Source organism: Podarcis pityusensis (assembly GCF_964106645.2).
Source record: "Podarcis pityusensis genome assembly, chromosome: 8".
NCBI classification, from domain to species: Eukaryota; Metazoa; Chordata; class Lepidosauria; order Squamata; family Lacertidae; genus Podarcis; species Podarcis pityusensis.
In genome coordinates, this window is record NC_138033.1 from 65,607,620 (window position 1) to 65,629,755 (window position 22,136).

General features: G+C 46.7%; 1 protein-coding gene across 4 annotated transcripts in view; it reads right to left on the minus strand.

Moving 5' to 3' along the window:
* Window positions 1-16,206, minus strand: part of VWA5B1 (von Willebrand factor A domain containing 5B1) — a 64,405-nt gene extending 48,199 nt beyond the window's left edge. For 3 of the 4 annotated variants that reach the window (XM_081017117.1, XM_081017116.1, XM_081017115.1), the window contains exon 1: window positions 15,541-15,770. The gene's annotated coding sequence lies outside the window, so the exon portion shown is untranslated. Of the gene's footprint in view, window positions 1-15,540; window positions 15,771-15,824 lie in introns of those variants that run through there. The other variant, XM_081017114.1, reaches the window with a different exon arrangement.
* Window positions 16,207-22,136: the final 5,930 nt, after the last annotated feature.

A 22,136-nucleotide genomic window follows, 5' to 3' on the forward strand; every position in this document is an offset into this window, starting at 1 on the left:
ACATAATAAAACTATACAGGGCTGCCTTCAGATGTCTTCTAAAGGTTGTCTAGTTACTTATCGCCTTGTCTCAAGGGTCACTTAACTCCATACCCTCTGACAATTCTTCAATGAAAATAAGGATGTCCTACCATACCCTCCAACATTTCTCCAGTGAAAATAGGAACGACTCCTAAGAAAAAATGGGACATCCCAGGATCAAATCAGAAACTACAATGACTTCTGTAAATCTGGGGCTGTCCCTGGAAAATAGGGGCACTTGGAGGGTGTGGGATCAGCCTGTTTAGCATTTCAAATTACAGGTTCCTTCTATTGACACCTTTAAGCAAATGACAATAAAACAATATCACCCCAGTCAATTCCATAATTCATTAAAATATGATCCACCAGGATGGTATCAGCAAAAAAAATACAATCCATAAAATGCCACAGCCTTGATCAAAAGATTAACTGAGCAGCTCAGTCACACAGATATTCCAGCCTTTCTTGATTTAGATCAGGAAATCACTAAGTAAACACATCAAATGGTGTAAACTTTGCCAACAACTAAGTAAAGGGCCAGTAGCTCAGAGAGGCAACAGCTACTTTAACACACATCAAATAGAAATACCTTTCCTGACTGACAGTTTCAGTCCTAAATGTGCTTTCCAGGGAGCAGTAAGCCACACTGAGCCGAATGAGACTTACGTAATTACTTTTGAGCAAACATGTTTAGGATCTTTGCCCATAGGGCTAGGCTATGGGGAATAAAGCGCTATATAAAGTTCTACATTGAGCCTGTGGTTTTAATTTTGTTTCCTGCTGATTGTGAAAGAATTATGCCCCAGAGGCACTGAAGTGTACTAGAGAGGAAAAGATGGTAGTTTTAATTAAGCGCTACCATTAACTATGCCTGTTGCTGGTTTAAAAAAATAATTACTGGTGAGAAAATTCATATAATACACTCATTCTGGGATTGAGCTACTTCGGGATTTGGCAGAGGCGTAATCAACTTTGCATGGTTCCCTTGATCATAACTCTCCAGCCCTGGAAATTTAGCTTCGTTTAGAATTCTAAACTTTTATCTCTGACATGCAAACTTTTCACAAAAAGTAAACTCAGGTCACAGAAGCGAATGCACACATCTTGGATTCTTTAGTGGTACAAACCCTGGTTAGCAGGGCTAACAGCTCCCTTAGATAGCTTCCTATTCATTTCAAGAGAGTTTGCACAAAACAGGTTTGCTGCGAATCATTGCTTAATCACATGAGTAGCAGCTTAAATCAGCCTACATTACGTTGCTGAAATGGAAACTGCTAACCAGAGGTGGATTTTTGTGTGTGAAAGGGCTGTGGACTCAGTTCAGTTTCTGGTACCAAAATCATAATTCTGTGCTCAGAATGTATTCAGAAGATCTCTCTGCTCTTTCTTTCTTACTTCAGACACCTTTGCAGATGGACCTGGTTCATAAAGATCTTGGGGTTCTAGCATGGGGAGCCCCCCCCCCCGACTTTTAGTAACCAATGCCAATGCGCTATAGATGAGCTATAGGCCCTGAGCTTGATCTAGCACATAAATCCTGTCCTTGATAACACCGATCCCTTTGCAAACCTTGCAAAATTAAGATGGGGAAGACAACTAAACTCACTGGGTTGGATGCAATAGGTCCCAGGTTCAGTCTGAAGCATTTCGAGGCAAGACTGGGCAGGTCCTCTGTCTGACACCCCAAAGAGCCACTAGCAGCCGCTGCAGACAATACAGAGCTTAATGAACCCATAGCCTGTTTTTGCGCAATGCAGACAGAGGTATAGTGGTCAAAGGTTATGGGAGGGAGAGTTGAAGACCCATTACTATTTCCACATCAGGGTCCCAGCAGGGTCTCTGGCCCCCAAACCCTGGAGCTGCCCTATCAGCTTGAAAGGGGAACTTTCTTGCCACTGAGAATAATCATAATCATAATAATAATTTATTATTTATACCCCGCCCATCTGGCTGAATTTTCCCAGCCACTCTGGGCGGCTCCCAATTAAGTGTTAAAAACAGTACAGCATTAAATATTAAAAACTTCCCTAAACAGGGCTGCCTTCAGATGTCTTTTAAAGATAGGATAGCTGCTTATTTCCTTCACATCTGAAGGGAGGGTGTTCCACAGGGTGGGTGCCACTACCAAGAAGGCCCTCTGTCTGGTTCCCTGTAACCTCGCAATGAGGGAACCGCCAGAAGGCCCTCAGCGCTGGACCTCAGTGTCCGGGCTGAATGATGGGGGAGGAGACGCTCCTTCAGGTATACAGGACCTAGGCCATTTAGGGCTTTAAAGGTCAGCACCAACACTTTGAATTGTGCTTGGAAACGTACTGAGAGAAGAAGTCTTATCACTCTTTGTGTTGATTGAAACCAATCAAAGTGAAAGGAGTTGAGTCAGCCACTAAGGATTGGCTCCTAGGGTCACTCTGGAGAAGGTGCATGGGTTCTGTGTGCTCCAAAGTCAAGCATTCGGAACACTGAAAACACAAGGTGCTTCAGTTTCAAGAGGATGGTGTGCAAGTTATGTTGCACACAATGGTACTTCAAGGGAAAACACGACTTAAGTCACTTCAGAAGGAGATATTGGAGCACTCAAAATCATTTCCCCGTGTATGTGCACAGAAAGCAGTAGATTGAGCTGAAAGGGCAACAAATGGAGATCTGCGTTGATCATTGCAATGCATCCCTATGCTTGAAAAGTATAGAGCAGCAGTTCTCAACCTGTGGGTCCCCAGATGTTGTTGGACTACAACTCCCATCATCCCTGAGCTCTGGCCTTGCTAGCTGGGGTGATGGGAGTTGTAGTTCAACAACATCTGGCGACCCACAGGTTGAGAAAGGCTGGTATAGAGGGTTCTCAAAGAAATGCTTAAATCTATAGTGTGCCTGTTGATTTTGAAATTTCAACTTCACTTTGAGCTAATGCTTGAATACATCCCTTGGTTTTCACATACGGACTAGTTCTTGTTGTTGACAAAGGTGCTTTCACTGTGAAATCGCTTCAAGATATTTTATGGGAAGAGATTCATAAATGGAAGCAACTGAATAAATAATCCAAAGATTCACCCAAGGGACAGTGCTTTGTGCAAACAGATTCCTGCTTAATGACTATTATTATTAGGCTGGGCAAGGAAGGGAAGGGAAAAGTCAGAGCTCAGTCCCCATAGTCATGGTCAAACTGGCTTCTCCTGAGGTCTTCCCAGAAGGTGGCTGGACCTTCTCTCCCAACTTGCAGCTTGCCAAGAGACTATCCAAGAATCTATTGCGCGTCAGCAAAGATCTGTGTAAAAATCATGCACTGCTGCAAACTAAGCAGGGGAGGGGGCTTCCGTAGATGCTGGCAAGCCACAACAGCTGGAATGGTGTGGACGGAAGCACAGCTGGGGAAGAAGGTTGCTAAGGGAAACAACAGCCAGAGCTCAGCCAATCACATAGGCACGGCACCAGGCATTGCAAGCTGAGGAAATGCGTCTATGGGTCTTTGCAAATCTGCAGGAGGCCAGAGTAGAACGAGAACAGACTTCAGCCACAGCTACTGGCTTGTGGATTGGTTGAGGCACCCTGGAATTCCGTGGTTCAAGTTGCACAGCTCTGAAGTGTAGTAAGGCTCGAAGTATGCTGGCGTTCGTCAGCCATCCATGAACACTAGTCTAGTGGTGGCTGGTGGGCACTGGGGCCAGAAGGGTGGAAGGCAAGGAGGCCAACACTAGATGGTGCCAGAGTCAATGACAGGAAGAGCTAGCAAAGCCTACTTTGGACCGATTCTCCTCCTCCTTGCTGAGTTGCACAGGGGCACTAAGTTGAGACTAAGGAGGAGGAAGGAGACAGCCAGGGCCATGCCTTGGGCTGGTTGTAAGTAAAAGAAGAAGAAAGCAAATGGAAACTGGCTGAAATTGGTGGGGCAGTGCCCCATTCACTCCAATGGACCAACTTCCACTGTCCCATCATTGGCTGCCAACATTCTAGTTCTCTCCTTGAGATGAACTGAAATTTCCTCTGGGTATTCTTTGGAGGGAAGGCCTAAGATTTTCATTGTCCTCAAGTTCCCCTAGCTAAACAAGCCCAAGTTACAGAATGTGCTCTGAATATCATCACCATTTTTTAATGGCAACCATCACCCCCCACTCCCAATACCTAGGAATGATGGTGAAGGGTATCGAGATGTGATGGCCTGGGATTCGGACTCGGAGGCTGAACCTGAGGAATCCCAGCTTGCACAGGAGTCCCCGCCTCCAGAACCAGCTGAGCTGGGGCTGGGGCTTGAGCCGGAAGGGTCCTCACCTGTGCTGGATCCTCAGGTGTAGGCACCAGCTGAGTCTGCTCTGGCTCCTGAGGTGATGGAGGAGCCATTGCCTGCAGGTGCTCCACTCTCAGTCCCGTCAGAGGAAGCTGAGGTTGCCTCTGGGTCCAGTAACCCTCCAGCCTCTCCTGAGCTGCAGAGGCTCAGGGCAGAGAGGCGGAGGGAACTAAGTTCCCACAGGAGGAGTGCTCGCCTCCAGGCCAGGAGAGGCAAGTCACCTGTGTACCGGGCCGCCCTATGCCTCAGGGCAGATAAATCCCGGTCAGCCCCAGTCCCAGGTTGCGGGAGCAACATTGTTGCTGGCCTGTTCCTGCCTGCACCCTGTCCTGCTTTTCTGCCAGAGTTCCTGACCTCACCCGACTCCCTGCCTTGCACCCAGCTTCAGCTTTGACGAACTGCCTCCAAACCGCACGCTTGACCTCAGACTGGACTCGCTGCACGGTTAACCCTCGGGACCAGCACACGAGAGCTACTAACCATGACGGCTACGCTCTTCCTCCACAGTTGGATTCCCCATAGCTGGCCACTGTGATAGGATTGTCATATGGTTTTCCTGGACATGTCTTCTTTTGAGGCCAGCGTGCCCATCCGGGTGGATTTTTGCACTTTAAATGAAATGTCCAGGTTTTCAGGGTTTATTTTTATTCATTCATTCATTTTCGGTGGGGCACATGCATGCTCAGGAGGGCACTGTGCCCTGGAAGCGGAAGCACCACAGCGGGGACTGGAGTGAGGTCTGCAGCCTGTGCTGGTGCCACCTCTGCTGCGGCCATCTCTGGAGAAGTGGGCGGCCTGCCGCAGCCTGCTCTAGGTTTCTTGATGTCTCTGGCAGCCACCAGGCCCTGCTCAGCCTTCTGGGTGGCGCATCAGGTGTCGTGTTGTTTCCTGCAGCCGCCAGGCCTGGCCTGGGAGCTGCTCAGCTTCCCATCGTCTGGAGACGTAGCGTCTCATGAGCAGGAGGCCAAAGACAGCAATGGTAATAGAGGGGAGGGATGGAGGAGGTGAGCAGGCAAGCGAGTGTCCTCTTTTTTGCTCTTCGGACTATGGCAAGCCTACACTGTGAGAACAGGATGCTAGACTAGATGGGCCATTGGCCTGATCCAGCAGGTTCATCTTATGTTCTTATTTTTCTTATGTGTGAAATCATTCTTTCAGTGTGACAGCACCTACGCCTGACACATAATTTCAGGATGCTCATTTATTTTCTTAAAACTTGTTGATTTTTTTGTGTGTTTTGATCATTTTATTATGTTTAGCGTCTGTTTTCTACTGCTGTTTTTATGAACATATTATGCCATTTTATGTAAACTGCTCAGAGATTAAAAAAAAAACAAAAAACGGTACGTAGTTAAATAAGTTGGTTGGTTGGCATACTTCTGCATCGGGAGACGATGGAGGAGTGCCTCTCTGGGGGTGAAGTCAAACCATTGGAAGGTTAAGTAAGTAAGTAAATAACTACAGATAATGGGAAATGTATCTTTATGCCTGAGACCAAAGTGACTCAGAGCCAGTCAGACTATCCTCCGGACTAGGTGAGCAAATAATCTGATCTGGTATGAGGCAGCTTTCTGTGTTCATGTTATCTGCCTTGAACTCTTGGGGGCAGGTTGGCTTTAGAATCCAAACAGATAAATGAAAGAGAAAATGTGTGGAGACTGTAAGGCTGTAACAGAAGAAAGCTGCAGGTTGCTTTTCTTGACTGATGCGCTAAGGGGTCCTCTATCTGCTCTTAACAATCTGACGACCTCCTCTTTGGAAGGAAGATGAGGAAGATGAAGGAGGGGTGATTTATGTCAGGACTGTCCTTTTCTTGCAGGAACGTAAACCAGGGATTTAGTGTTCCTCTCCAAGTGCGTTTATGGTGGCGCACTGGTGTTGTGTTGATATGATGGGAGGAAAGAGGTGATGCTTGGGGAATGTTAATCCACTTGCATGCCTTTGTAGCAAATTACAGCATAATAATCGTAATAATTTTATTATTTGTATGCCACCCATCTGACTGCATATAAAATCTGGTTATTTAAACATTAAAAGATAAACATCCATTGTTACGGTACACAGCAAAGCAATCCCAGTCAAACAGCACAGTGTTTAAGGCAGGTGGAGAGATCAAGGGAAAGCCTGTGTAAACAGTTGTGTCTTCCAAAGCCGGCGGGATGCCAATGCAGATGGGGACTCCTGTATTTCAGCATTCTGTTACACTGATGTGACCAGTGGGAAATATGCTATGGGGAGGGAGGAGCCTCTGGCCCAGGAGCCAAATGCAGCCCTACAAGTCTGGCCCTCGAAAAAGACTCCTCCTCAGGCCACACCCCTTCCTAGGGCAAGCCTCCCACTTGCCCAGCTCCACCCCTTTCTCAGGGGCATTGGCCTATTGGAATGGGTCCTTGGGATGCCTCTATCTTGCCTGGATAGGGAGTGGAGAGATGTATGTGGATTAGGGTGTGTATAGGAACCTCTGACACGTGTGGCTGAACAATTGCTTACTGAAGCAAGTGCAGGGTCAGGTCCATGGCCCCACACACTTTTGCCTCTGGATCCATCAATGCCTGTCATGCAGTTCCCAGAAGCTTTCCCATGGGGCAATGCAGCCCTCGGGCTGGAAAGGGGCTCCATTCTTGCCATTCAGACATGAAAAGTGATGGATTTGCATTGCTCTGCGCAGAAGAGCAAGCGGGTCACAGAACCATGGATCAGCTGTTGGAGAAATGGGCATCTGTTCAAAGTTGTTCAAATTAAACCAGAATTCATGGGTGAGATAGTGTGTATGTGTGTGAGGCACCCCAGGCAGAGTAAATCAGAGGCATTGTACAGGAACAGGACAAGGGAAACAAGACCCATTCCCAGATGCAGTAATATCACATGTATATTGATGCAACACATCAAAATTGGAAGTCTTACTGCTAGAATCTGATGCACTCAATAAAGAACTGAATAATTGTAAAGGGACAGGCCATTAATTGCTTTTTGAGTTGCGTGTGAGCGTGGCCCGAGCCAATCTTTGAGGGCTGCCAGATTATTGGACAATGCAGATCCCTGAACCGACAGGCGAGCTGTTTGCCAGCAATTTCTTCGGCTGGCTCCCAGTCATTTTTGCTAAATGCAAGTCAAAGCAAAATCATATGTAGGGAGTGGGGAGTGGAGAAGACAGCAAACTGGAGTCGTGTTTTTGTGTTCATCTACGCCTCCAATCCATGAAAGGCTTAGCAGCATTAGCATTCCACACGTCATGTCAGCTGTGTGTGCGTGTTTGTGTGTCTTGAACTGGGACCTGCAGTGACCAGCAGCCTTCAGCTCCTTACTTCTTGCACAATCAACCAGCCAGGCCATAAGGTTAGATGGTCTCATAGGCTGCAGTATCAGCCTGTGTGCTCTCAGCTAATCCTGAAGGTTGTAGCTACATGCTAAAGAGGAGAGGGTTTGTGCACCTTCAATAACTGTGTGGCACGCTGCACCTGCTGAAATCTCCTCTTCTACCCAACATTTCCCCCCCCCCACATGCTCTTTATTGAGTTTTCTTTAACATAAACAAACAAAATAAATACTCTAAAATTCAACAGTCATATGTCCACTTATTTTCTAAACGCTCCATCGCGCACGGACTTCCCTCCCTCCCTTCAACAGGCTTTCATATTGAATTTTCTCTTTTTTCGCAGATTCTTAATAACATCCTATACACATCACAAAATTTATTTTAATCCTACTACAGTCTTTAAACTTCTACAGTTATTACTTATATACTCAATAAATTTACTCCATTCATTTTTGAACTTTGTTTCCTCTTGGTTACGGATCCTGTGGGTCAGTTTTGCTAATTCTACATATTCAACCATTTTGGTCTGCCACTCCACTAGTGTTGGTATTTCCTGAGTCTTCCATTTTGGGGCTACTAAGATTCTGGCAGCAGTCGTAGCATACATAAATAGTCTCTGATCTGCTTTTCTTATTTCATCTCCTATCAACCCCAGCAAAAAGGCTTCCGGTTTTTTTGGGGGGGGGAGGTATATTTGAACAGTTTTTTCAATTTGTTGTAAATCATATTCCAAAATTTTCTCATTTTTTCACATGTCCACCACATGTGAAAAAGCTTTCTCTTCTCCACAACAATTAATGGTGTCGGAGTCCTGAGGAGGTCAGCTGAGCTTGCAGCCTGATAGAGAGGCAGCAGACCTGATCAAATCCCTCCTTCAGAGCTGGGTTAACAGTCTAAGCAACGTGTCGCCTCTTGCCAGCCTCATAAGAACATAAACCGAGCCTGCTGGATCAGGCCAGTGGCCCATCTCATCCAGCATGCTTTTCTCACAATGGCCAAACAGATTCCTCATAGGAAGTCCACAAACAGGACCTGATCACACGAACACTCTCCCCTCCTGGGGTTTCTGGCAACTGGGATTCAAAAGCATCGCTGCCTCAAACCATGGAGGCAGAGAATAGCTATCGTGGCTAGAAGCCTCAATAGCCTTCTGTTCCATGAATGTGTCTGATCCTCTTTTAAAGCCATCTAAGTTGGTGGCCATCCCTGCCTCCTGTGAGAATGAGTTCCATAGGTTAACCATGCGTCTATGCGCCCTGTGTCAGAGCACAAAATGAAGGAAGGATTCTTGGGGATCAGGATCCCGAGGATCCATTTCACGGGGTGAGTTGAGCAGGAGAACACTCAACCTGTTTCGTGAATAAAAAAAAGAGGGGGCTGCAATTTTCCAGGAGTGAAGGCACCATTTAAATATAGTTTCACACACAATGGAGTCTTGATATGACAGCTAATAATTGCATGTGAAGAACAGAGTCTTAATGGAAATTGATTCAGTGGAGCGTAGGTGTGACAGAACCTAGAATCTCAAGGGAGCAGGGAGAGGCCTCCTCAGACTGGGGCTGCCATAGGCCGAGGAGATTTGACTGCCTTGGGGTTGTGCTCAGAGAATAGACCTGTGCTTTCTAACTTGTTCATGGACAATCTAAAGTTAAGAGTGAGCAGTGAGCTGGCTGAGTTTGCCGATGGCACTAAATTGTACAGGGTCGTCAAAGCAAAAAAAGAGATCATGAAGAGATCCAAAAAGGACCTCTCCAAATTGAGTGAAGGAGCAGTAAAATGGCAAGTGGAATTCGACATGAAGAAGTGTAAAGGGATGCATGTTAACAGTGGCGGAGGAAGGGGGATGTGGTAGGGACGGGCTGCCTCGGGTGTCACCACTGATGGGGGTGACAAAATGCTGGGCAGCACTCACCACGGGGCCTGTAGCGCACCCGGGTCACGCGTCTCTCCTGGCAGCTCCGCGCTGTCCCAAACGGTCCACCCACCGCCTCCCCCTCAGCTGTAGGGCGGCTGAGTGGAAGGAGGCAGGTCCCGGGTGGCCTGGCCCCACGGTCAGCTGGCCCCGCCCCTGGGCACAGGGCACGCGCGCCGCCCCAGGTGCCTGATCAGCTTGTTCCACCGCTGCATGTTAAGGCAAAATAATTTTCATTTCACACATATGCTTAAGAGGTCTGAATTGGCAGTAACAGACCAAGGGTCCTAGTAGACCTTGGGGTCATATTAGATAGCTTGATGGAGGTGTCAACGCAGTGTGCAGCAGCTGTGAAAAAGGCAACTTCCATGCTAGGGAGCAATGGGAAAGAAATCGAAAACAAAGCTACAGCTATCAGAACGGTTATTATACAAAACTGTGGTGCGACCACATTTGGAATATTGTGTATACAGTGGTACCTCGGGTTACATACGCTTCAGGTTACATACGCTTCAGGCTACAGGCTCCACTAACCAAGAAATAGTACCTCGGGTTAAGAACTTTGCTTCAGGATGAGAACAGAAACTGTGCTCCAGTGGTGCCGCAGCAGCGGGAGGCCCCATTAGCTAACGTGGTGCTTCAGGTTAAGAACAGTTTCAGGTTAAGAACGGACCTCCAGCACAAATTAAGTACTTAACCCGAGGTACACTGTAGTTGTAATTGACTCACCATGAAAAGGATATTGCAGAGTTGGAAAAGGTTCAGAAAAGGGCAACCAAAATGTGAGAAAAGGTTGCTGCATTTGGGACGTTTACAGAAAAGGCAAGTGAGACGTTGCATGAGAGAAGTTAGTTTTAAACTTCTTTTTGACTGCTCCTTGATTGTGTGGCTCTGGGCAGGGGGGTCTCATGATGAGCTCCTGCACTTCCAGGTTCCCACCCCTATTTGGCAGCAGCACCATGGCTCTTAAGAGCATTCCCAGAGAGGCTCTCCTCTGTGTCAGGTGAAAAACTTTTTATTCACCACACTTCAAAACTGTGTTTTAAATCCATGCTGTAAACTGCTCTGTTGTAAGAATGGATGTTTAATTCCCTTCTCTTCTTTTCCGTTCGCTTTCTAAGATTATTATAAATTGTATTTTTAATATTGTTTCATTTGTGGAATATTTAGCGATGGACTGCTAGGCAAAGGCCATCATCAACTCCAGACAGCTCTCCAACAGGTACAGTTCACGGGATGCTTCAGGTGTCCGCTTTTGTGGAGCCCCACCATGTGATCAGCAGCTAACCCTTCATGGAGTTCCAAACCTACTGGTTCCAGCCAAGCTCCAGTAAGCCCCATGACGGACAGCTATACAACAGGTGAAGCCATTCCTGGCATAGAGATGGGCCCATGCTGCACATGGCACCTTTTCCCCTGCTCATTGTTGCTCATTGTGCAACTGTTAAGTGCAGAGGAGCCCTGCCTAGGTGACTGACTGAGATTTTCTTTCTGAAGCCCACTTGATCTCAGAAGCTGTTCAATAAAGGCAGCTTGGGAACAACTTTTTTTGTTTTATTTGTCACCCAAATGGGCAACCTGATGATAAAAATAAAATTTAATTTATATCCCGCCCTCCCCAGCCGAAGCCGGGCTCAGAGTGGCTAACAACAATAAAAGTAACACAGTTTACATAAAATCAATTAATTGAAATGCATTCTGAAATCAATTCAAAATCAAATTAATGGCAACCATTGGGCTAGAGTTCTGTGAGGATTACCGAAGGAGGGGGTCAGACTGTGCCTTGGCCAAAGGCCTGGTGGAACAGCTCTGTCTTGCAGGCCCTGCGGAAAGATGTCAAGTCCTGCAGGGCCCTGGTCTCTTGTGACAGAGCATTCCACCAGATCAGGGCCACGGCCGAAAAAGCCCTGGCTCTGGTTGAGGCCAGCCTAACCTCCCTGTGACCCGGGATCTCCAAGATGTTTTTGTTTGAAGACCGTAAGGTCCTCTGTGGGACATACTAGGAGAGGCGGTCCTGTAGGTACGAGGGTCCTAGGCCGTATAGGGCTTTAAAGGTTTAGACCAGCACCTTGAACCTGATCCTGTACTCCACCGGGAGCCAGTGCAGCTGGTATAGCATCGAGTGAATGTGACATTGTGACAAGTGGGTGGCCTCGGGTCAAGCTGGATGTCCTCGATTGGTTGGATACAGAGGAATAGTGGGAGGAACCAGCTGAGGAACCACCAAGGGAAGAAAGCTTAGAGCCCAAGGAATGGTGATGGGACAACGATGAGTAGTCAGAGGGAGAAAACTAGGAAGAGGAGGTGTTGGAAGCTGACGAGGTAACAGGGCTTAGTGAGCTGGGAGAGTCTGTGACAGAGAGAAGTCTAGAATCAGAAGCTGAGGCTGAAACAACAGAGGAGGGAGGGCCAGAGGCAGAGAGGAATCAGGCTGGTGAAGAGTCATGGGAGTTTTCCCCTTCTGCTGCGACAAGCTCCCCTACCCACTTTTTCCCAGAAACAGAAGAGGACTGAAACAGGTGGAGCAGCAGCAAGCTGCACACAGTTCAATCTCAGATTGCTTGGGAAACGCCCTGTAGAGGATGGGACTTAGATGGCTGTGAGCAGGTGGGGATTTTCAGTCTTGGCAACTGATTCATGGGGAAAGACCTACCCGGGATGAGCTGCTGTGCTCATTAGGCCTGACACTCAGCCAAATCTGTGAAGGTTATGTTTTTGCTAATACTGTAAAGGGTTAACTCCAGCTTTGCACAGTGTGAATTACTGCTGACTCACTCTGTGGCGTGTGTGTGTGTGTGTGTGTGTGTGTGTGCTGAAATAAGAATCTTGCCCACTGACCAGATCCTGTCCTCCTCTTACGCTGCAATATCAAAACCAACATAAAATGATCCTTCAAAATTTGCATGCCTCTGGTTTTGGGGGTGCAGTTTCCCAACCAACCAGTGTGTACAAATATGCACACCCCGTGGGAAATGTTCATCACACAAAGAAGCATTTCATTAGGCAAACAGCTTGCAAAAACATGCAAATTTGCACGAAAATTGTGATAAATTTTCATGATTTTGTGTGTTTTTAAAGATCGCAAATTGCTGCAGAAACGTTAAGTTATTCTGAGATTGGAAAACCGAAACTGACAAAGGGAAAGCCAAAATTGATTTATTTGTCCACCCCTAGTGTCTCCCTACTTTAGTGAGTGGACTGGCTGGCATACAGATGTGGCTGCATCATCAGCCTGTGATTGGTGGGAATCATTGGTGTTTCTTTTCATGTTGGGGGCATGGCTGTCATAGCTGCTCCAATTTTTGTGGTGGCATCACTTTTACCTTCTCAGCCTTATTGCTGGGCAAGTCTAGGATACCAATGAAGTTGGTGCCCAGTATATATATACCAGTATATATATATATATATATATATATATATATATATATATATTTCTGTCCAGTGGATTTAATGCTGTTAGAAGGGTCTTAGAAGGGACTTTGCTTCAGAATCACGGACTGAAAATAACATTGGTTTCTTCTGGATTTTGGCCATATTCACGCCATATATTTAAAGCACTATAATACCACTTTTGGCAGTCATGGCTTCTTCCCCCAAGGAATTCTGGGAGCTCTGGTTTGTTATGGGTGCACAGAGACCTCTATTCTCCTCATACAGCTACAGTTTTCAGAGCGGTTTAACAATCAATCCCTCTTCACAGAGAATTCTGGGAATTGTAGCACTGGGAGGGGGGGAAAGGGGTCTCCAAACAACTCTCAGCTCCCTCAGCAAACTGCTTAATGTGGTAGAATGCTTTAAATTTGTGGTTTGAATGCGGTCTTTGTACCGTCCATCTCCTAGTCTCTACAATGGCGCACTTATGGGGTAGGGGGAAGAGAGGAAACCTAATTAGGCAGGGAAGAGAAGACCCAATACTCCCCACTGCAACCATCAAATCATCACCATGGGAGACTCGAGTCTAAACAGAGCAGAAGGCCTCTGTGCCCTCATCTCCTGTGCTCTTTCACCAGTATGAGCATAAATGGCCCTCCAGCATGTCAGGAATCATAGAATTGTTGAGTTGGAAGGGACCCTGAGGATCATCTAGCACCCTGCAATGCAGGAATATGCAGCTGGCCAGTATGAGGACTACAGGATCTTTGTCCAAAACTCAGCTGTGAACCAGGATGTCCCCAGTTCAGATCTGCCCTCGGCCACAAACTCAAGAGCTACCCTTAGGTAACTGCCTATTTGCTTGGCCTCAGTCTTCCCATCTGCAGTACGGGGATAACTATACTGACCTACCTCAAATTACACAAGGCTGTTAGAGTGATTAGTCAAAGCGTACTGGACTCTCAACCACACCAGATGAATGTTAAGTTTTCTTGTTGCTAGAATATAGTATTTCCAGTTAATTTCCTCATGTTTTTGGAAGTGGTGAAATAGTAAATGCCAAGGTCCTTTGGAAGATGTGAGGACATGAGATTTCTACTGAATGCCCCTGGGGAATTCTTAAAAGTGCAAGGAGTGAAACGGAGCTCCAAGGTTTAGCAATGGCACATTCAAATCTTGAGATTTCACACACTCTGCTAGCCCAGGAGGGACTGTACCAAGTCTGAGTATCACACACTAGAGTTGAGATCATGTATTTAAGCTGTCATGGTGTTGATTTCTCCACAACAATGGTATGGGTGGGTAGACGCAGTAGCTCCAACGGAGTCTAATAGTAACCTTGCAATTTCAAAAAATGAAAAAAAAAATGGGGAAAAAATGCAGCCAATCCTGTTTGAGAGTGAGACTTAATCTGAATCAAGTGGCAATTAGCTCCAGAACCTACCGGTATTTATCATGCAGTGCCTGAGCCCCCCTGGGTGAAATGCAAAGGTGATTTGACAAAGCTATGCTTCAAAACATGTGCCCAAAACGCTCTTCTCTCACTACTAACTGGTCCGAAACATGCACTTGTAGGGGAAAGACTTTGGGGGTGGGCAAAGCACTTGACTCTCAGCCCTAGCCCCCCCCCCCCCCGCTGCGAGATGAAACCATTTTGAAAGCACTGCAAAAAATCATAACTTACCAAAGGTTCAAGATTATTTTAACAAATAACAATGTGCTGATACAGTGCAGTCAAAGTGCATGGAACTTTCCAGAGCTACATAAGACCAGGTCCCTGCCCTGCGCAGCTTACAATCTGCATGTAAGAAGAGGGGAAGAGAGGGCAGAAGCAATGGTGGGGAAGAAGAGAAGAGGGGAGGGAGGAGAGAGGGGAGGATTACAGTTCATGATGTTTCATATGATCTAGCAGCTTAGCAGCCATAGAGAAGGTAATTAATGAAAGAGATAAAAGCCTCTGCAGGATATATGGATCGTGTTAAAGAGGTCAGAGATGATATTCAGGCAGCTTGAGGGAGCCTGTGATGTTCTCATGCAACTCTTTATTCCTATATCCTCCAGAGAGACACCGACCATCAAAACAAGTCTGAATGTAGAGGTTGGATGGATCCAGCACCTTCAATGGCACCTTGGAAGGGTTGTTTTTTCGAAACTGGGGCTCTGGTGCTGTTACACACACACACACACACACACACACACATTTCAGCCAGCAAAGGGGGTTCTGTGCTGCCCCAGCCTTTTGCCACCCAATTCCACCCAACTCTGCCTCCCCTTTGCCAACAACATCCCTTAAGAGACTGGTGGAAAATGATGCTTTGGAAAGCAGAATCTCTCTCTCTCTCTCTCTCTCTCTCTCTCTCTCTCTCTCTCTCTCTTCTCTCTTCCTCTAAGTGGGAGCTGCTATTGCCTGTAGAAAGGTGAAGTGCCCAGATACACACACACAACTAACTAGACATGGAATACGGCGCTATGGGAAGAAAAGTGCAGACAACAGACAGGCACGCAGAAGGAACGCAGCCCCTGGCACCGCAGCAGAGGCCAATCTGTAACACCCCTCGACCCCCCCCCCTCCAAAAATAAAAAGAAAAAAGGAGAGATCAAGAAGAGAAAGTCGCTGCTTTGCTTTCCCGTCTTTCCTACCTTGTCTGGAAGGAGAGATGAGCCGGGAAACGGGGAGGTGTCGCGGGGAGAGATGCCGGATCAACTTTGCAGGTTCCTGAGCGCTCGCTCGCTCCGCTTGCTGGGCTCAGTGGTCCAGAACGGGCTGGACCGGTCTAGGCGATGGCAAGCCGACAGGAAACCTTTTCCCGCTTCTGTGCTCTGTGTGTGAGAGAGACAGTGTGTGAGAGAAAGCCACACAGAGAGAGGAGACATGAGATAAGGAATCAGGGAGGGAGGGAGGGGAAGGAGGGATGCTCAGCAACCTGTGGGATTCAACAGGCGCTCAGCATCCTGGAAAGGGCATAAGGAGCACCAGTTCCGCGGCAGCCCAAGCCTTGGACCGGTCTCTCTATCCATCCCAGCTGGGTGGAGGCAAGGCAGAGCTGCCTCAAACGCGAGAACTGCAGCTGCCCTGCCGGTCCGGCTGGGCTGGAGCAGTTTGCCATCTGGCAGGGGGTATTTTCGGGGTGTCAGCACGCAGGAGAGCACCCTGGACCAGGATTGCACGCCTGAACAGGGTTTCCAGAGCGGTGGCCATCTATCCTACGACAATAGCACTTGCATCCTTATTATTAGTGATTCGTTATTATTTGATATTATTGGGATCATTTCCCCCGGTTTGCTCTAGGATTGTCTGCGTTACTCAGCAGTTGCAAGGAACAAGTAGAAGTGATTCCAGTAGACTTTCCAGAGAATTGTGTGTGTGTGTGTGTGTGTGTGTGTTACTTCTCCACATCTCCTATTACTAGAGCTTGAGGGGAGGGAGAACCAATGGAGCTGAACACTGGAAAATTCAGGATCTCACAGAGTTAAGCTGTGCAATTTGCTACAAACTGCAGTGATAATCAACAGCTTGGGTGGATTTAAAAGGGGGTTAGGTAACTTTACAGAGGATAGCCTAGATTCCCCTTCCACTGTTCATAGGAGCCAACTCCTAGGGACCAATGTCCCTTCAGCTCTCCACCCCAATAAAATATTTGGGGGGTCCGGGGACCCCAAAGTTGATGAACGTTGCCATTCAAATGGTGTGTGTGCACTGCGTCATGCCATCAATTATGTGGGGCGGGGCTTACCTTCCCCCACCGCCATATTTTATTCAAGTGGTCACCCCTGCTACTGTTGGAGGGAGTATGCCTCTGAGTATTGCTTGCTGGAAGTCACAAGTGGGTAGAGTTGCTGTTGCACTCAGATCTGTTTGTGAGTTTCCTGTTTGTCAGGTCACTGCAAGAACAGGATGCTGGGTGAGAAAGGTCTTGAGTGGACAGACTCTCTGAGTGGTGCAGCTGGATTCTGGATTTATGAGGTCCTTCATATGGTGTGGCATACATGGTTCCCCCCCTCCCCATTTCATTCTCACAACAACCCTGTGAGGTGGGTTAGGGTGAGAAACAGGGGTCACCAGAAACTTTTGAGACTGTGTGCATATTTGAATGTAGGTCTCACATCCCAGTCCAATGCTCTACATCTCACTTTGGCTGCAATCCTACTTGAACCAGTGTGGTGTAGTGGTTAAGAGCAGTAGCCTCGTATTCTGGTGAACCGGGTTTGATTCCCTGTTCCTCCACATGCAGCTGCTGGGTGACCTTGGGCTAGTCACACTTCTCTGAAGTCTCTCAGCCCCACTCACCTCACAGAGTGTTTGTTGTGGGGGAGGAAGGGAAAGGAGAATGTTAGCCGCTTTGAGACTCCTTCGGGTAGTGATAAAGCGGGATACCAAATCCAAACTCTTCTTCTTCTTCTTGAGAGTAAGCCCCATTGAATTCAATAGGACTGACCTCTGAGATGTGGCTAGGCTTGCACTGTTAGATGGGAATGATCTTTGGCACATCTACACAGAAGTAAGTTCTGCTGAGTAAAATGAGACTTGGCCCCCAGGTAAATATGGACTGCTCCCCCCCAAGACCTACCCAGACAGCAGTACTTGCTTTTGTGATCCACTTTTAAAAAGGACTCAAGTGTAAAATGTTCTAGTGCTACAGATGGGAGTGCTTAGATCACATAAAGAAGAGGACAAACAGGTCAATGAGCAGCACCAGATCCAGGGATTTTGCGTCAGGGTGGGGGTGGGAAGAACTGGGGAAGGCAATTTCAGAGGTCTTCTTCATCTGTTTGAGATTCAAACCACGCAGCCTGAGAATGGGATTTCTTTTGCTTATAAGGCCACTACATATGCACAAGCTTTGCAGGCTCAGTACACCTTGTACCTTCAAAGCACATTCAGAGCACATTCTTTGCCTCAAAGAATTATGGGCACTGTAGTTTCCCCTCACAGAGTTACAATTTCCAGAAACCTTTAACAAACAACAGTGCCCAGCATTCTTGGAGAGGCTGTGTGCTTCAAATGTGCTTTCAAGGTATATTGCATATGCAGCCCTTTTCTCTGGAACGGGCCTGGTATGTAAGTGTTGCTGCAGATGAAAAGTTTAGCCTTGCTGGCATTTCACATAGTCTTTTTTAAAAAAAGACTGAAACATCTACCCCAAGTAGTAATTACCGTATTTTTTGCTCTATAAGACTCACCTTTTCCCTCCTAAAAAGTAAGGGGAAATGTGTGTGCGTCTTATGGAGCGCATGCAGGCTGCGCAGCTATCCCAGAAGCCAGAATAGCAAGAGGGATTGCTGCTTTCACTGTGCAGCGATCCCTCTTGCTGTTCTGGCTTCTGAGATTCAGAATATTTTTTTTCTTGTTTTCCTCCTCCAAAAACTAGATGCGTCTTGTGGTCTGGTGCGTCTTATAGAGCAAAAAATACGGTATTTTGCTGGTGGCCCGCAGGCTGGTAATAGGACTAGAAGGCTGCAAGTGAACTTATCATAGACACCTGGTATCAAAAAGGTTTTTATTAATAGCCATCTCAGAAAAAATAATTCATCACACAAAGGTACAAAGGGGCAGGGCAGAATGGGAACTTGGTGAGGTTTCATTATTCATACAAAGGGGTCCTTCAGAACACCATGGGTTGCTGGCAATGCTAGTCCTACTCAGAGTAGACCTACTGACATGACTAACTCAGTTCCATAAATTTTAACAGGTCTACTCTAAATACAGTGGTACCTCGGGTTACAGACACTTCAGGTTACAGACGCTTCAGGTTAGACTCCGTAACCCAGAAATAGTACCTCGGGTTAAGAACTTTGCTTCAGGATAAGAACAGAAATCCCGCGGCAGCGGCGCAGCGGCAGCGGGAGGCCCCATTAGCTAAAGTGGTGCTTCAGGTTAAGAACAGTTTCAGGTTAAGAACAGACCTCCAGAACGAATTAAGTTCTTAACCCGAGGTACCACTGTATAGCAGTTAGATAGAAACCCATGTCTCCAAGTAGTATGAGTTCATATGAAAAAAATATTTGGCAATCCCTTTGTTCTTGGTTCTTCCTTAGATAAGTTTCCCTCTTCAGTGTTACTTGTCAGAACGATTCCCAATTTGGCCAATTCTGGTACCTATCTTATGCCATTCTGTAACAAAGCGAAATATAGTATTAAGCTGTGTATTACCCATTTGTTGGTTATTTTGATATTGCGTATGGTGCACCAGTGTCCACTTTTGGTTGTAAAATAACGGTGATGGTAATAATAGTAGTTTGGTTGAACAGACTTTACAGTTATTAACCGTGAGAAGGCTGAAATCTGAAGAATGTGTGTGTTTCGCACAGCTACAATTCCCTGCACCTGTAACGAACTATAGTTCCCAGGATTCTTTGGGGGAAATGATGTGCTTTAAATGAACACTGGATGTACTTTTGATGTATGATGTGGATCTTCCCAACAACATTGTGAACATTTTAAATCTCAATTCTCACCATCCCTGACATTTGGCCATGTGGGCTGGGTCTGATTGACAGTTCAATAACATCTGGAGGACATCCTGTTGGCTTTACCTGGACAGAGCCTGTTGGTGGCAAGGGAAAATAAATAAATATCAAAGGAGAATTCCCTGGATACTAAGATCCAGGGCAAGTACTCTTTGGTGAGAGAAGTTCTCAAGAGAACTCCATCAAAAATTTAAAATCACACAATATGCAGCAAAACAGAGCATGAAAATATAGGCTGTTAGACCTTTAAAATATGCCCCTGTGAATTCCTTCCAAAGTTTGCCTCTTCAGCTACCAGAGACAAGTGCATGGGGACACCTGCTTGTCAATCATCCTATGTTCCCCACTCTATTCAAGCTGGTCTGTTCTGCAAAGGGGAAATGTTCCTTTGCCCATGTGGCTTGATTTTAAAGCATGCTGGGCAAAGGTCTTGCAGCTGCCTCCTGTCAGCTAACCAGCACTGATGACTGCACAGCCTGCTTCCTTAGGCTACTTAAGTTTGATTTCAAGGGAAGCATTTTCCTGCAGTCAGAAGGCCTTGCAGGTGTATTAACTTGCCCAGGAACCAACAGTGGCCCTAGGATCCATTGTAGTGCAGGGCAAGGCAGAAAACCTCCCTATGTCCCCCCTCCCATACACATAAAAATAAGTAACCAGCTGTTTCTGCCCAATCATGTACAAAGCAGAGGGTGGGAGGGTGAGATTTTAAGGGGGATTGACATAGGGAGGATGGGGTCAGGCAGTCCTTGTGGTACCCTAGACCTAAGTTGTTCAGGGCTTTGTAAATTAGCACAAGGACCTTGAGCCTGGCTCTGTAGTAGATGGGCCGGCAGGGCTGATGCTTTAACTAAGGTGTTGCATGTTCTCAGCCAGATGCCCCATCAACAATCTGGCCACTGCATTCTGCACCAGCTGGAGCAAGGAGCAAGGACCAGGACCAAGGACAGCTCCGTGGAGCACGCATTGCAATAATTCAGCTTCAAGGTTTAAATGTATGGTATGGGTATGCTCTTTAGGTCATACTTAGTTGGGACAGAGGAGCGTGGCAATTCAGTCCCTCTGCTGCACTGCCTGTCATCTAATGATTTAAGCTGGAATATTCTATTCAGTCTATTTGTTTACTTTCAATATTTACAGGCCACTTTTCACCGCAGATGGTTGCAAAGCAGCTTACACAATCCATCGATCAAAATCTCACAGTGTTTGAAACAAGTGGAAGCAACAGGGGAAAGCATCAGATCAATAAACTGGGGTAGCAAGAATTGCTTAAAAGGCCCCCTGAAATTAAAAAAAGCCACTTCACATGGGAGCAGTGGGACTTACTCCTGAGTAAACAAGTATAGGCTGGCACTACTGAGACACAGAAAGCTGTCGTGTTGCCTTTGGCTCCTAACCACTGCTTTTTCCCAGCAAAGGGTTGGGAAAGGCTGAGTTGCAAAAGGGTCATTCCCACCACCAGCTGAAGGACGCAGAGAGGAAAACAGAGACATCATAATAAGCAGGACAGAGACATCCCTGGCGCTCAGCCCAGCGTTCACTCAGTCAATTAGATCATGCGTCTACATTAAACTTGTCAGATATGATACATTTCCCCAGTTCTTGTGGATTCCCAAGGAGCAGAAGGCATAGGGAAAGGGACTGCATCAAAATAAAGGGTGGGTTTGCTTAATATCTTTTTGCAGTCCTGGAAGGTGGAGATGGGTTATTTTAACAGTGTGGATCAACAGGCACACACAAGGGTTACTTTTAGACACAGTGAGGTAGGATGCTAAGAGTGGCATCAAGGTGGCCTGCCTTGCTGGGAGGGGTGGCCTCTGCTATCACAGAGGTCTCACCTACAGGCAGTAGCTGGCTTATACCACCGATACGAGATGTTTTAGGGGCAGAGAGAGGTCAGGGAGAGACCTTAAGCCAGCCCGGCTACCAGCAGGTAATGGCGTTGAGCCAGCTGGTGCAGCAAAGGGACTGAATTGCCACACTCCCCTGTCTCAACTAAGTATGACCTAAAGAGCACACCCATGCCATACATTTAAACCTTGAAGCTGGATTACTGCAATGCGTTCTCCGCAGGGCTGCCCTTGGTCCTGGTCCTTGTTCCAGCTGGTGCAGAATGCGGTGGCCAGATTGCTGATGGGGGCATCTGGCTGGGAACATGCAACACCTTAGTTAAGCCTCAGCCCTGTCAGCCCATCTACTACGGAGCCAGAGTCCTTCTGCTAATTTACAAAGCTCTGAACAACTTAGGTCCAGGGTACCACAAGGACTGCCTGAATCCATATATCCCACCTCAGACACTGAGATCATCGGCAGGAGCATTGTCGGTCATTCCCTGAGTTGGCAAGGCTCACTTGATAAGATAAGAGTGTCTAGTGTTGTCAGCTGAGTCCTGTGGAATACTCTGCCAGCAGAGATTTAGCAGGAGCCTTCTGTTTTAATTTTTGAGTGCCTGATGACAACAATGCAGGCAGTTAAGAATATATCTTTCTGCAATAGTTAATAGATGCCTGTTTCTAACTTTTTCCTAACTTTTTTAAAGGGTGCTGAGAATTGTAGTTCTGTGAGGGGTAAACTATAGTCCCAGGAACGCCACCCCCGAAGTAGGGTGTGGATGTGCCATTTTATTTCGTAATGCTATTTTGTCGTTTACTGCTAGTTTCATGTGCTACATAAAGATTTTTTTAAAAAAAATCTATTAAGCACTTATAAATGCTTTTAAATAAAATAAAAATACAACACTTTATTTATTTATTTATTTACTGGATTCATTG